The sequence below is a fragment of the Canis lupus genome, chromosome 3, assembly GCF_011100685.1.
Source record: "Canis lupus familiaris isolate Mischka breed German Shepherd chromosome 3, alternate assembly UU_Cfam_GSD_1.0, whole genome shotgun sequence".
NCBI classification, from domain to species: domain Eukaryota; kingdom Metazoa; phylum Chordata; class Mammalia; order Carnivora; family Canidae; genus Canis; species Canis lupus.
Window position 1 is genome coordinate 26212357 of NC_049224.1, and position 25204 is coordinate 26237560.

The 25204-nt window shown below is 41.2% G+C and overlaps 1 protein-coding gene across 4 annotated transcripts in view; it reads right to left on the bottom strand.

Annotated features, from left to right (window-relative positions):
• Nucleotides 1–25204, bottom strand: part of RASGRF2 (Ras protein specific guanine nucleotide releasing factor 2) — a 239440-nt gene that overhangs the window by 49675 nt on the left and 164561 nt on the right. The gene's annotated exons all lie outside the window — the stretch shown is intronic.

Genomic DNA, 25204 nt, shown 5'->3' on the forward strand with positions numbered 1-25204 from the left:
CTCATGTCCTGCATAAGCTAATATGCACCTACCCCACAGAGTTACCATGGAGACTAAGTTAGTTAATACAGATTAAGCATTTAGAATGGCACTTGGTACAATAGTGAGAGCTCAATAAATGCTTGCTCTTAGGACATACACTTCAGTGTTGGTTGAGTGTCTTTGGTTCCTCTCTTTGCCAGTATAGGTCTCTTTTTCTTGGCCACCTTTTCACTCTCAAGAAACTATTTAAGTTTTTTTCTATTGAGTCTCTGTTTTAAAAATGTTTACCTTCCCATCATAATTAAGTGACATGTTTCCTTTAAAAATGAATGCAAGCCTTATATAACTTCACTGGCAAACTTCTTGAAAGTTGTCTAAACTCATCTAATTCCATGTCCTCATCTTCTATATGCTCTACACCCTACTCCAAGCTTCTCACCCCATTTTGCCACCCAAACAGCTCCTGATAAGGTCACTAGTAACCTGCATGTCCCTATATCCAAGCGATATCCATCATCTCCCCATTGGAAAGCTCATCTGATGGACACCTATAAGCAAATCCTTATGTATTTATATCCCCAAATCTCTTCTCTGAGCTCTGGATCCATACATCCAACTGCTTCTTGATATTTTCCTCTTAAATATTTCAAAACCCTCAGACCCAATCTGTAAAAGAAGAAAAAGCCATGGCCTTTCCACCAAACATTGACCTTATCCAGTGTTCCCTATCTCATTAAAGGAACATCACTAGCCATCCACTTATATACGCTAGAAACTTTGGAATTGTCCCTGGCCCATCACTCGGCTTCTTCCTAATAATTTTATCTGGTAAGTAAATCTCAAATCTGTCCATACCTTCAACTCTACAAAGCCAAAATTGACCTTGAGCTACCAGCAACTCTCAATCTGGTCTACTGACAATAGTCCTGTAACTGGTCTCCTTTGTCATTCTTGCTTCCTCAGCTCTGTTCTCCTCCCTCAAATGAGAAAGATCTTTTCCAAAGCCAAATTATATGTATCATTCCCCCTTCTAAAGCCCTTCAATGACACTTATGATAAACAGAAAAATTCCTTAACACAGCCCACAGGGTCTTTCACAGTTAGACTCCTAGCTCCTTCTCAGCCTTTTCTGGAACCATATTCTTCTCACTTCTCCTCTTTTATCTCACCACCCTTCTTTAAGTCCTTCATCCACACTCCAGGGCCTTTATACATACTGCCCTGGACCTGACACATTTATCGCTCCCCTTTTCACTCAGTGAAAGCTCTTGTTGTTTATTTCACTTCCCCAGTTGAGCCTGAGTTGAACAAAATCAACGGATCTCACAGCACCATGCACATTTATTTTCTGGTATTTGTTACATGTGCAATTTTACATTTATTTATGTAGCTAGGGATTGGGTATGTTTTTGCTGAGCACAACAAGCACATATCTGGCGTGTAGCAATGCTGTACATGGTATATATCTGCTGAATAAATGAATGAAAGCCTGGAAAGCACAAATTTACTAAAAACATAGTGAATGTGATTTGAACGTAAAGATGATGGAGTAAAAGACTAAATGAACAGTCCTCAGTGCTTATGAATGAGTTAGACCAAAAAAGATCTATGAACTTTTTGAGCGCAGAGGCCCCCTTTCCATATTGCTCTTTGGATGTCGACAGTCATCTTCTACCTTTTAGTGTACACTGTCAGAGGACAGTGATGATGTGATCTTGGCAGAATAGATACTTTTTAAAAAATCTGTTACTATTAAAAGCTTATAAATTCTGGGTAAAATACAATACATATCTTTTAAAGCGCATAGCTGAGTTCTCAAGAAAATAAGGAATTTTCTAGGGTCAAACACACAGAGATCTGAACCAGAACCAAGCCTCTGAACTGATGCTAGCCGCCCCAAGAGGAAAGCAGCTCACCAGTCTGGGTAACACAGGATTTAGATTGTAAATCCATGTGGTTCAGGAGAAGAAGCTTCAGGACCTTCATGAAGTATGGGTGAGAGAATGTCAATTGAAACTCCCACATAAAGCTAGAACTCACAAAAAACCAGTCTGTCTGTGAAAGAGTAGATTAGGAGGAAAAGTGCTCTAAGTGCACAGGAGACAGTGAAGAAGCTTATCTGTCTCAGCCTGAATCTCAGTGGCAGTGGGGAAAAAAGCCTCCCTGAGAACTCACAGCCAACAGCCCACTTTATGTAGATTTGAAGCTCATATTAAGCCCCTATTGGGTGGTCTGTCTCTAAATGTGAAGCTACAAAGTGGCCCAGGCCAGTGATAATCCTGAGACCCCTGACAAAAGTATACACAAAACCTCTCTGGAGGGACAGAAACTCAACCTCAGCCTGTAGTGGATTATCAGAAATCAATCAATCAATCCCCAAAGAAAAATTCACAATCCAAAATTACAAAACACTCAAACTCTCTGTCATGAACACTCTGTCACGAACACAGATCAGTAGAAACAGGGATGAGGAACTCCCCACCCCACCCCTCCACCATTACCAAGAATTCCAGGTACCAGTACTATCATATAGATCCAGTTTAAACATCCTAAAATTAAAACGTTTACAAAGACTAATGATATAAAAGTGGGAACTGAAAACATGATAAAAGAATAAAAAATTTTTAAAGTCAGATTTTACAAGAACCACATAAAACTTCTTCAAGCTAATATAATTGTTCTTTCAAATATTGTTAGAAAAATAGATGAGTTGAAATAAGAAACTCAAAGGATAGATAAATACTGATTAGATAGACCTCACTGAATAAACAAACAATAAAGTGGAAAGAGATTTTAAAAAGATTTCAGCAAAGTACTCAAATGCAGCACAAGCAGTTAAAGAGAGAAAGCAGAAAAAAGGGTATTAAAAGACATGGAGGAAAGAGAAGTTCCAACAAAAAATCAGAAGGACAATATAGGAAAAGAATTGTTCTAGACTCGATGGAAGACATGAATCTTCAGGCTCAGGAACTGCAATGAATCCTAAGCAGGATAGATAAAATGAAAACCACACCCAGAAAAACTGCAAAATGATGGAACTCCCAGACAAAGATACCACTGAAGCAACTGGTGAGGATATATTGATGATCTATAAAGGGAAAGGCAGGTGAAAAGGATAGGAAATGGTATGGGGAATGAGTGAAGTAGATGGGAAGGCTCAGATCAACCATACTAGAGACTTCAACTGGAGTGAGAGCTGGGGAATAATAAGGCACCATCATGTTGCTAGAGGATGAAAGCCAAAAGCTCTTGGAACACTGAAAAAGGGTAATGGGGCAGGGCCCCCCACCTGCATATATAAGGATGACCAATTAATGAGATGAGAACAGAAGATGGGAGTGAGGAAGGAACAGAAATATCAAAATCAAAGTGAAATGTTAAGAAAGAAAAGCTATTTTAACAGAGCTGCTGCTACTCCTTTAATGTACTTTGGAAAAAGCATCTCTCTCTACTGGTCTCTTTGTGGCTGTGTTAGGGGTGGGTGGCAGAGCAATTTATTTTCAAAGACAGGCAAAATAAAAGGCAAGGAACATTCTTCTGCTCTCCAAGTTATTTAGTGTCACACATTAAAAGTCCACTTAAGGGATTTTCTTTATAAAATTTCAAATATTTACATAAATTCAAATCTCAATCTCTATTACCATTTAGGTTAGGATTTGATTACACTGTTTGGATGTTCTTCATACCTCCTTCTAATTACCACATTATTTATCTTTTCTGTAGAGATCATAGCTTGGTAAGTTCTCAGTATCCCTGCTGCTTGGGGCTTATCACCTGCTGCCACTTGTAGTACTCAACATTCTCTTGGAAAGTGACCAGGTACTCACTTAAGCAATCTCCAGCAACAAAAATGGGCACTTGGGGCAGCTGGAGCAATCTACAGCTAGTAGGAAAAATGACTAGGATAGCAGGACCAGCCACAGGCAGGACCGCCCTTCCAAGTGCTGCAGGAATGTGGAGAACTAGGGAGGAAAGGCTCCAAAGACCCACATTCCTCTGTGCCCTTCCCAAGGCAGGCCAGCCCTATATGGTTCCAGGACGAACAAGAAGTAAAGTCCAGAGCAAATTACTGGACCTCTCTGTGGCTCAGTTTCCTAACTTGTAAAATGGGCAGGATAAACCACATAAAGTTATGTTAAATATTAAATAATTCTTGTAAAACAAAGTACTCAATGAAATCATATTTATTATAATTATGTTCGCACCTCGAGGTGGCTTCATCCATCCACCGCCCTGATCCAGTGGCCCTTACTAAATACCTTTGACAGAAAGCTAGTTATAAGCACATGTGAAAGCAGTAAGGATGTGATGGACATCAACTTATTTCCTTCCTGAAGAGCCTTTCTCACTGCTTGATCAACAGATGGAGACCTTTGATTTTCTAGAGAAATACTCTCTCAATTCTATTTAAACCAGCAACAATTTAGAAATTCCCTAAACCAGATACATGAACCATATTTCTGAGGGGCATACCTGTAGCAAATGCTGATAGATTAAGTTTTATAAAAGGAGCTACTGCTTATTCATGAACTGAAATTAATGCCTTAACTGGGTTCCCATGTGCTCTCACCTAATCAGATATGCTTGTCTCCCATTTTTCACAGACTTTAAAGCTATGTGATCAGAGTAACAGTTTTCCATCACCCATCAGATTTTCTCCTTATTTTAAGCCACCATCTAAATTGGGGGCTGCTTGGGCACTATTTATTTCTGAATTTAAGCATGAACTACACAGCTCATTGGTGACAACATCCATGTGGAAGCCATTCTATCCTAGAATCACAGATCCACCCCCAAGGAGTTCTTGTGCCATTCTTTGGAATAGCAAATAGAAAATCTCCGCAGGGCTTTATATATCTTTCACTTGTCAAGTGTGACAGCACAATGAAACCACATATACCAGGAGAGTTTCTTTTATAAATACATACATCTGGAGCACCAGCATCTCAAGATTCCCGTCTTTCCAATTTTTGTAAATTCTTCTTCATTTGTAGGCACTGGTCAAAATAACTAATGTGAGCAACAAAAGCCATCTGGGAAAGTGCTAAGAACCAAACCCCCATTCATGTGAATTTAAGAATGAGATTCAACTTTATGGTCCCTCCCCCAGATATCTTGTGAGCCACGCCATCCCTCATAGCAACTGACAGATGTGACACCTCTCTCATTAAATGGACACTCCGTGGTGAAGGGATTTCATTTCAAGCATCTTTGTAGGCCCTCCAGGTTGGCACACAGGCACTCAGCAGTTAACTTTTCTTAATAAAAATCGCATCACTCCCTCCAGAAACTATTTGATAGTGTCTGCAGGTGCTTTATATCTGAAGTTAAGGCATCCTTTCACTGTATTACTGTGATGACCACACATTTGAAATCTATCACAACCAGACCATACAATAAAGTAGTGGGGAGGGAGACAAGGAAGTTGAAAAATAGGGGGGGAAAAGGGAAAGTTTCATTTTATTCTTCAAATGGTATGACGCTCAGCCAACTTCATTGCCTACTATGTAAGAGGCAAGCAAAATAATGTTAGATGGAAATAAGATTACACATAGGTGGATCATGGGTCAGTCCAGTAAGAGCTACCCTGAGGCTCCAGAGGACAAACTATAAAAGTCAAGAAGTTCTTGAGCATACTCATTTTAACATCAGAAGTAGATCACCCAGAATTGGACTGTGGAGCTCTTATTAATTTCAGCAAAGTATCTTTAAGCCATCCTTCAGAATTGGTGAGGAAAGTTAGAGTACATTCACAAAGAGCTGAAAACCACAGAGGTTATAATGTTTTTTTTGTTTGTTTGGTTTTTTGTTTTTTGTTTTTTTTTTTTTTAGAGGTTATAATGTTATCAGTGGTCCATGGTGGTGGGCTGCCCAGGAGAAAAAGTAAATGCTAACTATTGGTTACTTTATATCCAGGACCTCTTTCTTGTGTTTTTATCCCCACTATCCAGCACTGCTGGTCTTAATAAATTTAAGCTTGTTGAATAACTGCAATGTGATCATTTTAATGTCCACATCAGTGAGGGAATTAAGAAAAGTCTATCAATGATCATCATTTTTCACTTTATACAAATAAAGCTCGATCTCTCCAATAACATCAATGTTATCAATATGCTTTGCATAATCTAGTAAATATTGTTCAAAAAATGTCATATAATTGGTTTGTATACCTCCATGCAGGTTTAAACCACCTGCATGAATCTTCCAGAAATCCTGGGTAACTGTGTTCCTTACTCTGAAACATGTCTGCAGGAACAAGCAAAGGATGCTTCTTCTCCTACTGTGCCCCCCTTTGCTTCTGTCACCAAATACTCTCCCCACTCTGTGCCCAATCCTCCAATTTTTCCACCACTACCTCATCCCTTGGTTCTTGGTCTGTGCTCCAGATGATTCCATTCAGTTCTCACTCCCTCAGGGACATAACTCTGTCTCATGGTTTTTCTATGCCCTCCAACCTGACACCTCCGGTTCCTGTATGCCCCCAAATCCCTCATTTCAAGACTCTTATGAGAGATTTCCACCTAATGACACATTCTACCCTAATAAGAAGTACACCCAAAAATTCAATGTATGTTTCTTGCTCTCAAGTTCCTCCCCATCTTAACTTTCCTATTGAGTTAATGGGATAACCACAGTTTCAGCTTCTCAGGTGGGAAAATCTCACTCTTCTCTGTCTCTCCTTTGTTTTTCCCATTCAGTCAACAACTACTGTTAACTTTTTGGTAGCATCTGTCAGATTTATCCCCTTTTCTCCACTCTTCTGCCACAATGCTAAGTCTACGTTCTTCACACATGTGTAGTAGCTACTGTCTCCTAGGTAAGTCCTCCTTTCATTCTCTGTCCTTCTATTCTTCCTCCAACCCTAATTCAATTATTCAATCAATACCTATAGAGCATCTACTTTGTTCCAGGTACAGTGTAGGTGCTGTAGGAATAAGCGATGTGGTCCCTGATCTCATGGAGTTTGCTCTGTAAATGGAGAAATGATAGCCTCCAAACAAGTAAAACACCAAAATGTATAACTCGAAACCTGCAGATGAGCAAGTTGCTTGCCTCTTCAAACTGACCTTAAATATTCCTTTTATTGTTATTGTCTCAGTACAAGTACTTCTAATGTCTCCTTACTGTACACTGAGCCAAGTATAAAATATTTTCCTAGATATGAAGTGAATAAATTACTTAAGATCACAAAGCTAGTATACTGAAAAAAATAGGTAAGTACAGACAAGCAGATTTGCATATATACAATGCTAAACATCATGAGAACAGTGTTCTATTGCTGAGATATGCATGAGACAATGAACAAACGCTGCATAGTGGTTTTTGTTGTTTGTTTTTACCTACTTACAAGTGTGTTCTTATCTCTGTTTTTAAGTTCTTCTCCTTATATTAACCTGAGGTTTTCTCTCTAAGTACAATTAACCATAACAATAAAAAAAACATATTTTTCTAGACTGAGGAAAAGCAGCTCAGCAGGCTTATTGTTATGTGATAAAAAATACATGAGGAATGGCAAAATCAATATTCTTTCATTTGCTTTCATTTTTCAAGGAAATAAGTAAGACTGTCAGCTGCATTGTTTTTATGGATTTTTAAAAATGTCTAGATTTTTTTTTTTTAGAGAAAGAGAACAGGTACATAATTTGAGGGAAAGAAGCAGAGAGAGAGAGAGAGGGAGAATCTTTAGCAGGCTCCATGCCCAGCACAGAGTTCGATGCGACGCTTGATCTCATGACCCTGAGATCATGACCTGAACCTAAATCAAGAGTTGGATGCTCAACTGATTGAATCACCCAGGTGCCCCTGAGCTGTCTAGATTCTTAAAGGAATGATTATATACCAGACTTAAAACTTACAAAAACCTTTGTGTATTATTTCTATTTTCACAATTCCAGAAAACATATTCCTTGCTTTTACAGATGAGAAAACTCAGGCTCAGAGAAGTCCAGTAGCCACGCAAAGGTACAGATAGTAAAATCCATGGCCAGATGATCCCATTCCAAAATCCAGGCTCTTCCTACTGAAACACACTACCTGAATGATTGCTCCCAAGAAGTGCAAGGTGCTACTGTTTATTGCTGTCTAATCTTAAGCCCTCCCACTGCTGTTGCCATCAGCTTCTGTGCTGGCATAGAAATGCAACAAGAACATTCTGCCAGTAAAGAAGGTGATGGTAACTTCTCCCCAAGCAGAATGAGGGCATTTGAGGAGTCAGTGGGAAGTGAAGCCACCAAGTAAGCATAATAACTTTTCAAGATTATTGCTGAGGCAAGAAGGAAATAAATAGCCTAGAAAGTGAGAGGTGACGCAGGTTCATAGGAGACAATAAATTGAACCAGTTTGAAAACTAAGATACAGCAATCTAAAAAAAAAAAAAGAAAATCAAGATATAGAATACCTTATGTCAGAGTTTCTTGACAGCACAACCAGTATTAGCCAAGAGGCCTATGAAAATACAGTGAATACGAGAACTTCTGGAGAAGATGGCAGCATAGAACCCTAAGCTTACCTCCTCCCACAGATACAACTAGATAACACCCACATGAGTGTAAACAATGCAGAAAATAACACAAAGACTTGCAGAACAGACTCTCCACAGCTAAATGTACAGAAGAGGCCACACTGAAGAGGGTAGGAAGGGTAGAGACTTAGTTGGTAGCTAAACAAACCCATGGGACTGCCCACAGAGGGAGGGACACTGTGGGGGTGGAAAGAGGAAAGAAACAGACACTAACACTGGGCAGCCAGGTATGGGGAACCTGCATGGGGAAAACAAATCCCTATAACATTTGGCTTTGAACAGAAGAGCGGTATAATTTCATGAGTTCTTACAATCAGTGGGGCTTAACACCTGGCTCTAAAAGTCCGCTGGTTTGACTCCAGGAAAGCTGCAGAGCCACAAGAAATGGAGTTCACACCCTCAAATGGACAGCACGATCAATAGCCCTTTGGAGATACAGCATAGAAAGAGCAGTTAGAAAAATATCGAGGATAAACAGGATCAAGACTTCTTTACTCATCTCAGAGCATGTTGCTGGAGGTGCAGAGATATTTGTGAGACTTCAGAAACAACGGAGCTTGAGGACACCATTCCCTCCACAGCCCCATAGTCTAGACACATGGACACCTACGGGAACCAGTCCTGCACCAACACTTTCTATGGCTAAACTGGTAACAGGATGCCCTGCTCGCTGTGTTCTCTAATGGACATGCCCTACCAGCCAGGCCCCAGCACTGGGTCTCCTCACACAACAGGTCTGCACAAGCCTTGCTAACACTGCATACCCAGCCCCTGCATCTCCTCTAGACACGCACCCCACCCACTCCAGTAGGTCCTTGACCAGAGCCTATCCAAAGCAGTGCCACAAGCCTGACAGTGTGCATACAGCCCCAGCAGGGAACAGCATGGCTCCGAAGGGACTCCTGCCCCATGAAGAGGGGAAGATAACTGATACACACCAGTCCAACTGCAGCTCCAGCAAGGGGTCAGAGGCAGATATCTGGTCTGGCTACAGGCCCTGTTCATCACTGAAAGTCTCCCAGGGGGGCAACACAGAGAAAGCACCCTACAGTTCAAGGCAAACTCCTAATCTGACTCAACTCAAGCCTAAAGCAACCCCGTATTGTTCCACTAACAAAGCAGGGACTAAACTCTGCCCAAAACAGGTAAAGAGAGACATTGCAGATGACCGGACTGAAGGCAAATGTGGCTCAGCCACAATAGTAGGGGTACACAGGACACATAGGAGACCCTTCTCAAGTTCAGGTTCTGGTGGACAGAGGACATTGCATTGCTGTGCACGAGAGGACCTCTTCTTCACAAGGCTACTACTTTCATGAACAGGAGACATAGGTGACTTTCCTAATACAGAGAGACAGACACAGAGTTAAACAAAATAAGGAGATAGAGGAATATATCCCAAAACAACAGGACAAAAATCACAGCAAGGGAGCAAATGAAATGGAGATAAGTAATGTGCTTAATAGAGAATTTAAAGTGATAGTCATAAAGATACTCACTGAACTTGAGAAAGAGTGGAGGATCTCAGTGAGATTCCCAACAAAGAGATAGAAAAAAAGAACCAATAAGAGATGAAGAACTCAATAACTAAAATTAAAAATACAGTAGAGGGAATAAATAGTAGACTAGAGGGAATAGAAGAATAGGTGACATGGAGTACAGAGAAATGAAACTGGAGAGGGAAAAAGATAATAAAAAATGAAAATAGATGTAAGGAACTCAGAGACAGAATCAAGCATAATAGCATTCACATTTTAGGAACCCCAGGAGAAAAGAGAGAAAGGGGACAGAAAATTTACTTGAAGAAATAATAAATGAAAAATTCCCTAATCTGGGAAAGGAAACAGAAATCCAGATCCAGGAGTCACATACAGCCTGCAACAAAATTAATCCAAGGATGTCCACACCAAGAAACATAGTAATTAAAATGGCAAAAAGTAGTGATAAAGAGAGAATTTTAAAGGCAGCAAGAGAAAAGGAAACAGTTACATACAAGGGAAACCCCATAAGGCTATCAGCTGATTTTTCAGCAGAAAATTTACAGACTGGGGGAGTGGCATGGTATAGTCAAAGTAATGAAAGGAAAAATCTGTAGCCAAGAATGCTCTAATCAGCAAGTCCATCATTCAGAATAGAAGGGGATATAAAGAGTTTCCCAAACAAACAAAAGTTAAAGGGCTTCATGACCACTAAACCAGCCCTACAAGAAATGTTAGAGGTCTCTTTGAGTGGAAAGGAAGATCATAAGTAAGAATAAGAAAAGTAGGAAGCACACAAAGTAAAATTTAGTACATCTATAAAAATCAGTCAAGGGATTCACAAAAGGATTTAAAATATGATACCATGTATCTAAAATATGGGGTGGAGGGATCCCTGGGTGGCTCAGCGGTTTAGCGCCTGCCTTCAGCCCAGGGCATGATCCTGGAGTCCCAGGATCGGGTTCCGCATCGGGCTTCCTGCATGGAGCCTGCTTCTCCCTCTGCCTATGTCTGTCTCTGCCTCTGTGTATGTGTGTGTGTCTCTCATGAATAAATAAATAAAATCTTTTAATAAAAAAAATAATAAATAAAATAAAAAAATAAAATATGGGGTGGAGGAGTCAAGAGTGGGTACAAACTTAAGCAATCATCAACTTAATATAGACTGCTATATGCATAAGATGTTATATACAAGTCTAATGGTAACCCCAAATCAAAAGCCAATAATAGATATGAAAAAAAAAAATAAAGAGAAAGGAATCCAAGTATATCACTAAAGAAAGCCAGTAAACCAGGAGAGAAGAGAGCAAGAGGAAAGGATCAGAGAAGAACTACAAAAACAACCATAAAACAAGTAACAAAATGGGCAATAAGTGTATACCTGTCAATAATTACTTGCAATATAAATAGACTAAACACCCTACCCAAAAGGTGTAGGGTGACAGAATGGATAAAAAGGGAAGATCTATATGCTGCCTACAAGGGACTCATTTCAGACCTAAAGACACACGCAGATGAAAAGTGAAGGGATGGAAAAGCATTTATTATTCAAATGGAAGTGAAAAGAAAGCTGGAGTAGCAATTCTTACACCAGACAAAACAGACTTTAAAACAAAGACTATAAGAAGAGACAAATAAGGACACTATATAATCATAATGAAAAAAATCCAACAAGAATATATAGCAATTGTAAATATTTATGTACCCAACAAGAGAGCATGCAAATACACAAAGCAGCTAATAACAAAATGAAGGAAATATTCAATAGTAATACAATAAGAATAGGGGATTTTAACACCCCAATTACATCAATGGATAGTCATCCAAACAGAAACAAGGAAACAGTTGTTTTGAACCACTGTTTGGACCAGATGGATCTAACAGATTTATTCAGAGCATCCCATCCTAAAAAAGCAAAATACACATTCTCTTCAAGTGCACATTCTCCAGAATAGATATGTATTAGACCACAAAAAAAGTCTCAACAAATTCAAAAAGATATAAGTCATACTATGCATCTTTTCTAACCACAAAGCTATGAAACTAGAAACAAACTACAAGAAAAATATCTGGAAACAACACAAATACTTGTCAGCTAAATAACATGTTACCTAACAGTGAATGCATCAATCAAAACATTAAAGAAATTTTAAAAATACATACAGACAAATGAAAATGAAAACACATAGTCTGAAATCTTTGGGATGCAGCAAAAGCTGTAGAGGCCTACCTCAAGAAGCAAGAAAAATCTGAAATAAACAATCTAACCTTACACTTCAAGGAGCTAGAAAAATACAAACAAAGAAAGCCCAAAACCATTAGAAAGAAGGAAATAATAAATATTGGAACAAAAATAAATGAAATAGAATATAAAAAACCAATAGTACAATGAAACCAGGAGATGGTTCTTTGAAAAGATCAACAAAATTGATAAACCCTTAGCCAGGGTCATGAGAGAGAGAGAGAGAGAGAGAGAGAGAGAGAGAGAGAGAGAGATCAAAGTAAGACTCAAGTAAGTCTTTACTCAAGTAAAGACTCAAGTAAACAAAATTAGAAATGAAGGAGCAGAAATAACCAACAGCAGAGAAATACAAAGGATTATAAGACAATATAATGAAAAATTATATGCCAACAAATTGGATAGCCTAGAAGAAATGGATAAATTCCTAGAAATGTATATCCTCCAAAACTGAATCAGGAAGAAATAGAAAATTTGAATGGACTAATTACCAGCAATGACATGGAATCAGTAATCAAAAACCTCCCAAAAAACAAAAGTCCAGGATCAGATGGCGTCACAGGAATTCTATCAAACATTTAAAGACAAGGTAGGTAACACCTATTCTGCTCAACCACTGCAAAAAAAAAAAAAAAAAAGAAGAGTAAGAAAAGATTCTAAATTCATTTTGTGGGGCCAGTATTACCCTGATACCAAACCAGATAAGGATACTATGAGAAAAGAGAACTGTAGGCCAATATCTCTGATGACTACAGATGCAAAAATCCTCAATAAAATATTAACAAACTGAATCCAACAATATATTAAAAGAAAGTATTAACCACAATCAGGTGGGATTTATTCTGGGGATGCAAGGGTGGTTCAATCTTTTCAAATCAATCAACATGACACATCACTTCAACAAGAGAAAGTATAAAATTCATATGATCATTTCAATAGATGTAGAAAAAGCATTTGCCAAAGTACAACATCCATTCACGATAAAATCCCTCAGCAGAGTAGATTTAGAGGGAACATACTACCTCAACATAATAAAGGTCATATATAAAAAACCCACAGCTAACACCACATTCAACGGCAAAAAAACTGAGAGCTTTCCCTCTAAGATCAGGAGCAAGACAAGGATGCCCACTCTTAACACTTTTATTCCACATGGTACTGGAAGTCCTAGTCAGAGCAATCAGACAAGGAACAGAAATAAAAGACATCCAGGGCACCTGGGGTGGCTCAGGAGTTGAGCATCTGCCTTTGGTTCCGATCATGATCCTGGAGTCCTGGGATCGAGTTCCACATCAGGATCCCCAGAGGGAACCTGCTTCTCCCTCTGTGTCTCTGCCTCTCTCCCTGTGTCTCTCATGAATAAATAAATAAAATCTTTAAAAATTAAAAATAAATAAAAGACATCCAAAATGATAAGGAAGAAGTAAAACTTTCACTATTTGCAAATGATATAGCGCTCTATATAGAAAACCATAAAGACTCCACCAGAAAACTACTAGAACTGATAAATGAATTCAGTAAGGTTGCAGTATACAAAATCTGTATACAGAAATCTGTTGCATTTCTATACACTAATATGAAGTAGCAGGAAGAGAAATTAAGAACACAATCCCTGGGCACCTGGGTGGCTCAGTGGTTGAGCGTCTACCTTTGGTTCAGGCTGTGATCCCGGGGTTCTGGGATCAAGTTCCACACTAGGCTCCCCACAGGGAGCCTGCTTCTCCCTCTGCCTATGTCTCTGCCTCTCTCTTTGTGTCTCTCATGAATAAATAAATACAATCCTAAAAAAAAAAAAAAAAAAAAAAAAGAAGAACACAATCCCATTTGCAATTGCACCAAAAATAATAAAATACCTAGGAGTAAACTCAACCAAGGGGTGATAGACTTGTACTCTGAAAACTATAAAACAACACTGATGAAAAAAAGCAAAGATGAACAAACAAACAAAGGTACTCCATGTTCATGGATTGGAAGAATAAATGTTATTAACATGTCCATACCACCCAAAGCAATCTATAGATTTAATGTAGTCCCATCAAAATACCAACAGCATTTTTTACAAAGTACAACAAATAACCCTAAAATGTGTAAGAACTACAAAAGACCCCAAATAGCCAAAGAATCTTGAAAAAGAACAAAGCCAGAGGTATTGCAATCTTAGATTTAAGATATACTACAAAGCTATAGCAATCAAAACAGTATGGCACTGGGATAAAAACATAGATCAATGGAACAGGATGCCAAGTGAGATAAGTTAGAGAAAGACAGATGTCATATGATCTCACTGATATATGAAGCTTAATAGATAAAATGAACAAAATAAAAAAGAGATTAACCAAAGAATGAAGAAAAAAAGAGATAAGCCAAAAAACAAAACAAAACAAAACAAAACCAGACTCTTAAAGTACAAACTGATGGTTACCAGAGAGGAGGTAGGTGGAGGATGGGTGAAATAGGTGAAAGGGATTAAGAGTACCCTTATCAGGATGAGCACTGGATAAGGTATAGAACTGTTGAAGTAGTACATTGTATACTGAAAACTAATATAACACTCTATGTTAACTATTCTGGAATTAAAATTAAAAAAAGAAAATATAGTGAATGCACTAGAAATGGTTAACATGGAGAATTTTTTTTTTTTTTAAGGAACAATTTTAAATTTGTTGGTCATTTTCTTTTCTGCCTAACTTTGTAACTAACTATCTGAAAAAGGAAGGGAGGAAGGAGGAAGATATTTTGGTACGTTAGTTTGAATTCCCTAATGGGTATTTGCTACCTATTCTGGATTAAGGTGTGACTTGGCAGACTGATGTGGAACAATATTCACATCCTTTACATCAAGTCAATTTCCCCCCCAAGCCAAAATAGTAATCATTGTAAAAAATCTTTCTATACTATTTTACACGCACATTAAGAACTGCTTCTCCATGGTGGTGAGGGATGAATGTTAGCTTCTTCTCTGGGGAGGGTGTGTACAAAGTTGGGAACAAGCATGCACCTGTGTGTGTGGGGTGTGGTAGGACAGGGAGAGGTGGCCACAAATTAGCTGGGATATTCTGAATAATCCAAAGCAGAGATGTTTAGAGTTGGGGAGGGGTATGAAATAGGCCATTTTCTCCTTGGTTGTTAACATGTAGAAATTTATACAAAAATTTTAATGAATAAAAATGGTGGATTTTACTACTAGAAAAAGAAACATACCTTGGGAGGGTGGAAGCCACAAAACACAAATGTAGCCCATTTTAGTCAGACACAAAATATTTGTTACGCATCTTGTGGCACTCTTTTTATAGGAGTTGGGGATATAGCAGTGGACACAGGCAACCAAATAGCTGCTCATAGAACCTAGGATCTACTGGAAGGCCACAGAAAAATCAATAGTAAATCTATGAGCAAATAAACAAGGTAAATCAGATATTGGAAAAAAGAGCTACGGGGAGCATAACTGAGCTAATGAGAGAGACAGCACATCTGCTAGGCGGTTGGGAAGCCCATTCTGAGAAGACTCATGATTTGGGACTTGAATATGAAAGGGAAGTGGTGACATGAAGTCCTGGGAGAGGAGTGCTTCCAGTAGAACAGCAAATGGAAAGACCTAGAAGTTCAGCATGCCTAGAGGGACAGCCCACGGTGCCTGCAGCCCAGTGAACACGAGGGCCGGAGAATGGTGATGAAGGTGCAGAGCCGGCAAGATCACCAGGCACCTTCAAGCCAAGTTAAAGAGCCGGATTTTGTTCTCTGGTATTGGGAAGCCATCAGAGGCTTTTGCATAAACGCAATCATTTGATTTACATGTTGGACAGGTTCCTCTGGCTGCCTTGTGAAGTGGGGATCGGAAGGGGCGAAGCAGAGTGGGAGGGACCAGGTAGGAGGCAGTTGTCCAAGTGATCCAGGTGATGCAGGTTTGGACAAAGGTGTGGTAGGAGTGGTAAAAATTACTGGAGACGGAGGGCTAAGGCTTGCTGCTGGGTCAGATGCGGAGTTCTGTACAGACGAGAGACTGGATTTCTGCTGCCGCAAACCAAGGTTGTCAGGGACTGCCAGCAATCACCAGGAGCCGGAAGGGGCAAGGTGGACTCCCTCCTTAGCACCTCCAGAGAGCAGGGGCTCACTGCTCCCTTGATTTCAGACTTCTAGCCTCCAGAACGGTGAGAGAGTAAATTTCTGTTGTTTTTATTTGCCTATTTGAGATAATTTATTATAGAAGTTCTTAGAAATTAACACAGGGTCTGAGGGAAACTGAGGAATCAAGATTAGCTCTGCTGTTTGGGGCCTGAGCAACTGGGGAGATAATGATGCCATTTCCTGAAATGGGAAAGGTTCGGGGAAGAAAATCAAGTTTGGTTTTAAACTAAAACATGTCTCTTGCATACATCTAAGTGACAATATCCGTGGGGCTATTATATTTAACAGCCTGAAATTCATGTAGAAAGGTTCAGACTAGAGATGTAAATCGGAGAGTATTAAACATTTACTTTTTAAAAAGATTTTATTTATTTATTTATTTTAAAGATTTCATTTATTTATTCATGAGAGACACACAGAGAGAGTGAGAGAGGCAAAGACCCAGACAGAGGGAGAAGCAGGCTCCCTATGGGGAGAATGACGTGGGCCTCAAACCCGGGACCCCGAGATCACAACCTGAGCCAAAGGCAGGCATTCAACCACTAAGCCACCCAGGTGCCCAAAAGGCCTCATTTATTTATTGGAGGGGAGGAGGAGCAGAGGGAGAGGGAGAGAGAATCCCAAGCAGACTCCGTGATGAGCACTGAGCCCAACATGGGCTGATCCTAAGACCCCCGAAATCAGGATCTGAGCTGAAATCAAGAGCCCGACCCTTAACTGACTGAGTCGCCCAGGTGCCCCAATATTAAATGTTTAAATAGGCCTTAAAATCCTGCAATTGGATGAGCTTACTTAGGTGGAGATTTTTTAATCAGAGAAAAAGGCCAGACGGAGCCCTGTTGGCTCCACAACCAGTAGAGATTTGGTAGAAGAGGAGCCAAAGAAAAGACCCAAAAGGGGGAGGAGAGTAAGGCAAAAGGAAAACCAGGCACGTGTCAACTTGGTGGGAGAAGCCTTTCAACAAGGAGGAAGTGACCTGCTGTGTTAAATTTTGTTGAGAGGTGACTATGATGAGGGCTTTGGCAAGATGTGGGTCACTGGTGACCTAGATACAAGTCATCTCAGGACTGGCGGAGGACAAGTCCAAGGGGAGGGAAAAACAGAGGTGATGAAGTAGAGACAACAAGTATGGACAACTCCTTCAGGACATTTTGCTTTGAGGGGCACCTGGGTGGCTCAGTGGCTGAGCGCCTGCCTTTGTTTCAGGTCATGATCCCGGGGTCCTGGGATCAAGTCCTGCATCGGGCTCCCTGTAGGAAGCATGCTTCTCCCTCTGCCTGCGTCTCTGCCTCTCTCTCTCTGTGAGTGAATAAATATATACAATCTTTTTTGTTGTTGTTTAAAGACATTTTGCTTGCAAACAAGCAGAGAAATGGAGCAGTAGCTGGTAAAATGGGTAAAATGAGGACCTCTTGGCACGCTGATGAGGATGACTGAGTAGAGGGAGAAATCGGTGCTAAGGGCGAACAGGGTAACTGCATGAGAAGAGTTCTTGAGGAGCAAGGGGGTGGGATGGAGACAAAGTGGAAGGGTTGACCTTGAGCTCTCTGTTTTTCACTGTGAAACAGACAAGCTCATCAGCCAAGAATGGTCAGGGGCACGGAGATCTGAAGCGAGAAGCCATGAAACGGTCATGCCAGTGTGTGGGCAAGTGACACTACTAGGATCAGTGCGGGAGGCTCATGTGAGATCTGAAGTCGGAAAGTGCGTCCAGGCAGCACCACCCTGGGAGTGTCCGGAGAACGGCTCTGCTCCGTCTGAATCCCGAGTCCGTGTGATTCCATCATGCGCCCTTACGGCCTCGGTTGCTCCGAAGGCCCGGTCTGTGATCACAGCATCAGAACCTGCCCCGCCAGGCTTCGGGTTTTCCTCTTGTGCCCTGGAGGCGGCCACGGAGAGGTGGAGGGTGGGAATGCAGACGCTTGTCTGCAGCTGCTCCTGTGGCCTTAGCTTTCAATTCTGCGCCTGCTGTGAATCTTACAGACAGTATCACCGCCACCCGATAGTGCACTGAAGTGTGTGTTTTAAAGACCCTCCAGGATCTCAGACAGACTCTGAGCAGCTTGCTGTGTATATGCCAGGGGACTGGTTTAATAATACCGGCTGATGAGTGATTGCCCAGGTCCCTTGTGCAACAGCGCTGGATCCATCACGTTCCCCACGGAGGGCAAGAGCCCACGCTGCTGCTAGCAGCCCAATACAGCCAACTCTAAGCACGTACTGCCAGGCTCATCCTGGCCCTTCACTTGCCACAAACCTCGCCACATCACCTGTGACTTGGAGTTGGCAACCACCCCATGAAGGAGATCAGAGGACAACTCCCCTTTCCTTTAAAATCTCTCTACAATTCCATCCTGACTCTCTTCCGTCAGCAAGGGTGGCACGAGATGTGATGGAAGAAACAATTGTTTAATGGACTTATCTCACTGAGTGGCCTTGGAAGACTTCTTTTGTTTCTCGGGTCCTCAGTTTCCTCTTTGGGAAATAGAGGTGCTTACCTAGATGCCTCTGAGCCACCTTCCTCAGCGTCTCCTTGGACAAAGCTCAGCTGTCCCACCATGTGTCCAACAATCTTGCTTCCCTGGCATCATGAACAACCTGCCCCCCCTACCCCGATCTTTCCTCTAGCACCTCAATCTCCATGGATCCCACCTTTCTGCCTAAACGGGCCTTGCCTCAGTGCTGCCACTCCTTCACATGTGACAATGGAGCCTGGGTCTTTCTTGTTTATCCAGGGTCTCTCCAGAGTATTTTTAAGCAGGCAAAGGCTCTGGACAGGAGGAATAAAGTGTGGCCCTTGCCCCAGTAATCCTCTGGTGTTTGATCCTGAATGTTTCTTGGGAAAGCTGGACAACACCAATTCCATAGATCTGATTGCATCCATGAATAAGGCTCCCTGAGTGGAAAATAGATTACAACCCCATCTCTCTCTCTCTCTTTTTTTTTTTTTTTTTTTTTTTTTGAGGCTCAATGACACTGGATGCATCAGATGGACTCATGTGGCACAGAGAGAACCAGGTCAGGCTGTAGAAAAGGATGAAGGGGGCTTCTAACAGTCAAGTCACTAGAAGCAAAGGAGAGTCTGAACTGGAACTGGTACCCCAGAACAAGTGTCAGGGCTTAGGGAAGATGGAAGCCATGTAATCTAGGCAAGTTAACAGAATCTGCACCAGCTCCAGGGGTGGTGGTGAAGAGAATGGGCTTCACAGGAGCATTTCTGTAGATTGGCCAAAGCTTCGGCATCAGCACAGAGGCACGTAGGACCAACGGGTGAGGCTCTCATGTGGTTAGGATGGGATAGCTGGCCCATCTAGGGGTGCACTAGCAGCTAAGCTAAGATGGGGAAAAACAGCAGTAGGAATTCTTGGAAATATTCCAAAGGAACTCTGAAAGATAGACTTTCCAGAGATGATCCATATTGGATACAAAGTCAGGGAGGCAGTTCTTAAAATTATTATATTTCAAGTATCTGAAGAAATTGGGCCTCACTCTGAGGTCCCACACTGGAGGCCTGGGATATTGAGTTGGATTCACATCTCCCTTCATGCAATGGGCCTGATACACAATGGGGACTCAGTCAATCTGTTTAATTACTCTTATTTTGTAAAACCCAATATTTTTTTTATTAACTTTATCATTTGTGGATAAACATACCAACACAGACTTGTTCCATTTATTGGAAGACCTTGGTATTTCCTGAGCCAGGAGGTTCCTGAGCCTCCCTGCCTTGGAATTTACCACACTTCTCCTTCCCATCCCGCACTCCCCAGGGTCTATAACCACAAGACTTGAGGTATCGTTAAAGTACTTTTAGTTTAGCAGCTGAGGACTAGGAAGGCTTGAATACAGCTGTGGAAACTTCAGCCCCAAGAAAGTACCCTGCACACAAGGGCAGGGTCACCTGGGCCCCATCCTTGGCCTACCTTCCACCTCAGCTGGGTAAGGTGGGGCCCTGCCTGACTTTCATATCTTTGAGGAGTATTTCAGACAAAGTCCATTTGTATCATTTCAATGGGAGATGGCTGCTCAATGGTTAATGTTAAAAACTTCCAAATAGATTCCTAACAATTCTTAAAACATGTTTGAGAGCTTCAAAGTTCCTCTTTGCCCCACCCAGACACCTTCATCTCAACCACATAGGACTTTAACTCTCATACAGGTACTTTATGATTCTTCCCACCAGAAGCCATACTTTGCTGATCAAGACAACACTTACTAAATGGTATGCAACTGCAAAACGATACCAGAAGATTCCCAAGAATTCCATGTGTTACTGTCACTGTTCATCAGGCTACAGAAAGTCCTTTCTTAAAACCACAAAATCTGAAATTAGTTTCTATTTAATCCCCAAGACATGATTAAACAGTCCAGAAATGATTCAACAGTCTACCAGATACTTGTACAAAAATGTTTTCTATCAGATCAGGTCAAAGTATTTAATATAAATATTAATTAATGAACTATATTGATTCCTAAACTTCATCAAGGTCAACCTATTTTTTTCGTCATACTTGCCCAATTTTAAGGACAGGGATCTTAATTCACATAGTGAGTAAGTGTGGTGCAAAGTCATTTTGGTCAGAAAAATAATTTTCCAAAAGTAAACTAACATCTTGGACTTGGGGTTCTATTGGAAAACCGTAAGGCACGCTAAACCAGTGGAGTAAATGTGCGCATTACTGTGAAAATGCCCTGCCCTAAAGAAATGAAGATGGCCTTTGTGCTCTTCTCTCAAAGTGAAGCCAGCAACTCTGTCTTACTCATCAGAGGTAGAAGGCCTCTAGTTAAAAGGCCTAGGTAATGGGGCACCTGGGTAGCTCAGTTGGTTGGGTGTCTGCCTTTGGCTCAAGTCATGATCCCAGGCTCCTAGGATCAAGTCCCACATCAGGCTTTTGGCTCAGTGGGGAGTTCTGCTTCTCCCTCCCACTCTCCCTCTGCCTCTGCCTCGCCCCTGCTTGTGCTCTCTCTCCCTCACTCTCTCTCAAATAAATAAAATCTTAAAAAAAAACAAAATCAAAAAACCAAAGGCCTACAGTAATATACTATGGGAAAGCATCCAAGAGTTAAAGAGTTAAAACACCATGATCATTATTACCATATAGCTAAGTTCATTCAGTGCTTACTTATACCAGGGATTAAACTCATTTAAGCTTTATAACAATACTCTAAGTCAGAGTTCTCCTCATTTTTTAGAAAATAATAATGATACCAATCACTCACATAGTATTTATTACATGCCATGCACTACTCTAAGCACTTTACACATATTAACTTATTTAACCCCCACGATAACCTCCTGAGATAGCAGAGTTTTTGCATTGCACGAGGTCATTAGGTACCATTCACATCAACCAGAGAAGCAACTACAGCAGAGGTTGGTGCTAATTTCCCCACCTAACAGGAGTTCTTGAATGAGAAACACCTCCTGGTGTAGCCAGCCAGCCTAGCTCTCTGATTACACAGCATCTCATGCTGGGACACACAATACATCTGTATTCTCCCCAGGTCAGAAAAAAAAAAAAAGAGCCACTTATTCTAGGCATAGGACTTGATGTACACTCATATGCACATAAACTGGGAACCCACAAGAGCCCTCTAATTGCATGGTTCCTGTGTGTGTGTGTGTGTGTGTGTGTATAGCCAGACATATTGCAAAAAACTTGCTTTGAAGATATTTTTAATTAGTGAGTTTGGGAGTCAACAGAGGTGCATTCAAATTTCCGAGAGCACTTTATGTGCCTATTTAACTATTTTCTGCATATTTTTCCAATATATTCATATCTGTATTTGAATTAGGATGGTTAAAATTCACGTGTTCTTTTCAGCATAACTGATACTGTGTAAAAGGCTAAAATGGAGGGGGGTTTCTTCCTGTGCTCTGAGGCTGGAAGGCTCAAAACTAAAAATGACATTTCCCAAGATCTCCTGCAACTCAGGTTCTCAATGCAAATCAGAGCCTATGCTCAGGGCCTGGAAGGTGGCAGTGAGATGGAGGGTGTTTGCTGGAACAGCAGCTAGTTCTGCGGGCAGCCCCGGCCTTGGCAGCCAGGACTCTCCTGCAGGGGCACTGCACTGTCCTGGCCCACAGAGGCGGCAGCAGCTTCCAGGTCACTGACGTGGCCAAGTCCATGTCTTCTCAGGTCAGAGGCATGCACGGCCATCTCCTGCTTGTGCACCATCCCAGGAGAGCAGAGGCAGCAGCCCCCAGGGGGTCAGTTCCACCTGGTATCTCAGAAGTGATTCCTGGAAGGTCAGCCCGGGGCCTACTCCTGCAGCCCTTCCTATATACCCAGTTTCCTGTAAGAAATCTCTTCCCAGGGACTCCTGGATGGCTCAGTGGTTGGGCGCCTGCCTTGGGCTCAAGGCGTGATCCCAGGTCTAGGGATCGAGTCTGCTTCGGGCTCCTTGCATGGAGCCTGCTTCTCCCTCCACCTATGTCTCTGCCTTTCTATGTCTCTCAGGAATAAATAAATAAAATCTTTTTAAATAAATGTTTTTAAAAAATCTCTTCCCAAAGAAAATAGCTAACTTGGTCCTCATGACCAAACTTCAGGAGATAACAGATAACAACTGCCCAATGACAAATTTTGGCATATGCCCATGATGCTCAATATCTGCAATTAGAAACCAGCTGTTGGAGGTAGATGAGGAGGTCAGCACCTGAGCAAGTCCTGATGTTCAATTAAAACAGTACATCCCACATTCAAAGGTATTACCCCTGGAGGCTCTTCAGTGTTGCTCTGCTGAAGCCTGCCTTCTAACAGACCTGCATAATTTCTACTTAAATACCCATGCTTCTTACAGTTGGTTTCTCACCACTGCCCCCCACCCACAAAAAAAAATGAATGCAGAAGAAGAAAGAAAGAGAAAAGAACAAAAATCCCAGCAGAGGCAGGGAGACTTCACATAGGAGCTTCTTTCTCAACCCCAAAGACAGTCCTGGGTCCATTAAGCGCTCTTGATCTATCTTTAGAAGACAGTTAGCTTACGAGTGTTTTAAAAAGCCTGCCTTGGTCTGTCTGCCAGGAAGAACCTGACCTCTCATTCAAATGAGAACCAAACCCCTATAAGGGATGGTTCTATAGATTCAGACAAAAAGGTTGACTACAGAATGAAAGAATTCAGATAGATGATGGCGTGTATCAGACTACCATACGGGCCAGGATATCACTGGTGCCAATAATGTTTACAATAGTATCTTCATTGCGAGGATTTGAATAAGGCATCAAATCATTCACATGTTACAATTCACAAGTGGGACTCTTTGTATACAAGGTGGAGAGAAGCCACAGTAAGAACAAAACAATATTTATATTTTGTCTAAGGGGCCCTCTCCAGCTATAGTAGCTCAGCTGACCGGTACATACAGCATCCTCCTGAGAGGATGCATTTTCACATCCGGCTCCTGAAGATTTTAAGAACTGGCTCATACACTCAGGTCCAAGGGCAAAGATTTACCAGAATCTCAATCACACAGCGAGGTCATTTATTAGAGCTTATTCCACGCCATCAGCCCAGAGAAAAGGCTGTTTTCTTTCAAGATCACATCTCAGAAATGCTCTCTGATGAGGGAAATAAAACCAAATCAGCAGCCTACTGCACCAGCCATCACATGACCTTCTTTTTCTCAGTATGACCAATTCTGTTACCAGCAAGCTAATTTTCAGCTCTATGAAAACTTGCTTGTGTATCGGAAATATCAAATGACTCCACGATTTATGAAGTTTCTCTTCTGGTAAGAGGCAGAGGGAAATCATGCAATCACCGAAGATCAATGATCAATGATGAAATGAGTCCTTGACCCATCTGGGACTCAGATCACATGAAGGGAATGCAATGATTGCAGCAGACCACTGGCAGATATAAATGCTCTCTCTTTAGCATATAATAATCCTCAGTAGGCATGGAAAATTCCTTAAGCATAAGATGAGTTAACCTACTCTAATCTAAGTTCGATGTTACAAGAATTGTTACAGAAGGCAGGAAGAGAATATGTACAACTAAAAGCTCCTTTCTTATCCATCTCTAAAACCACAGTCCCTGACTTTTGGTTCAGGGTACTGCAGCACTGATGGTGTCATAAAGCCTCTTCCAGAGTTCTAACTAAGCTTTTCCTTATAATAAGATCCCGAGAGAGTGCAAAAAGAACCTACTTAACTTGTATCAACTTTTGCTCTAGAGAGAAGAATTCAAAATTCCAAAGCATCTATAAAACTCCCCAAGCACTGCTCTGAGCTTGACCACTAGAGTTACTAATCAGCTTTTCACTGAAGATGTAAGTAATAATATGAGGATAAAATTACAGGTCACTAGCACAATTGAAACCAGGATAAATGAAAATACATATTATTTTTAATGGGTTTTTGAGATGTAATTTACATGCCATGAAATTCACCCATCTTGAGTGTGCAATTAGCTGATATTTAGTAAACTTATAGGGCTGTGCAACCCTAATCACAAGCCAACTACAGACCATTTCCATCAGACCCAAAATACCCCTAGTGCCAACCTGCAGTCTGTTAGAAGGTGAACAATGACCATAAAGTGTCCTTCAAACTGAGAAGGCACTTTGAGAACAAAAAATGAAACCGGTAACTCCACGCAGTTTACATAAGAGTTTATCAGGGCAGATGAATTCTCAGCTGCACAGTTATTCTCCTCAAAGTCCAGACCTTCGTCTAGATTTTACAGAGTAAGGGGACACACAGAGGGCACTGTGGTGAGACCAAAGGGTTTGCATGTACCTGACAGCTAACCTTTAATTAGATCTTGTGGTGCCATCTGTACCTCGGGAAGGGGAGAAACTGTGTTATGTTACCTTTAGCAAATTTACAGAGGACCAAAGCAAGCCTCCCCACA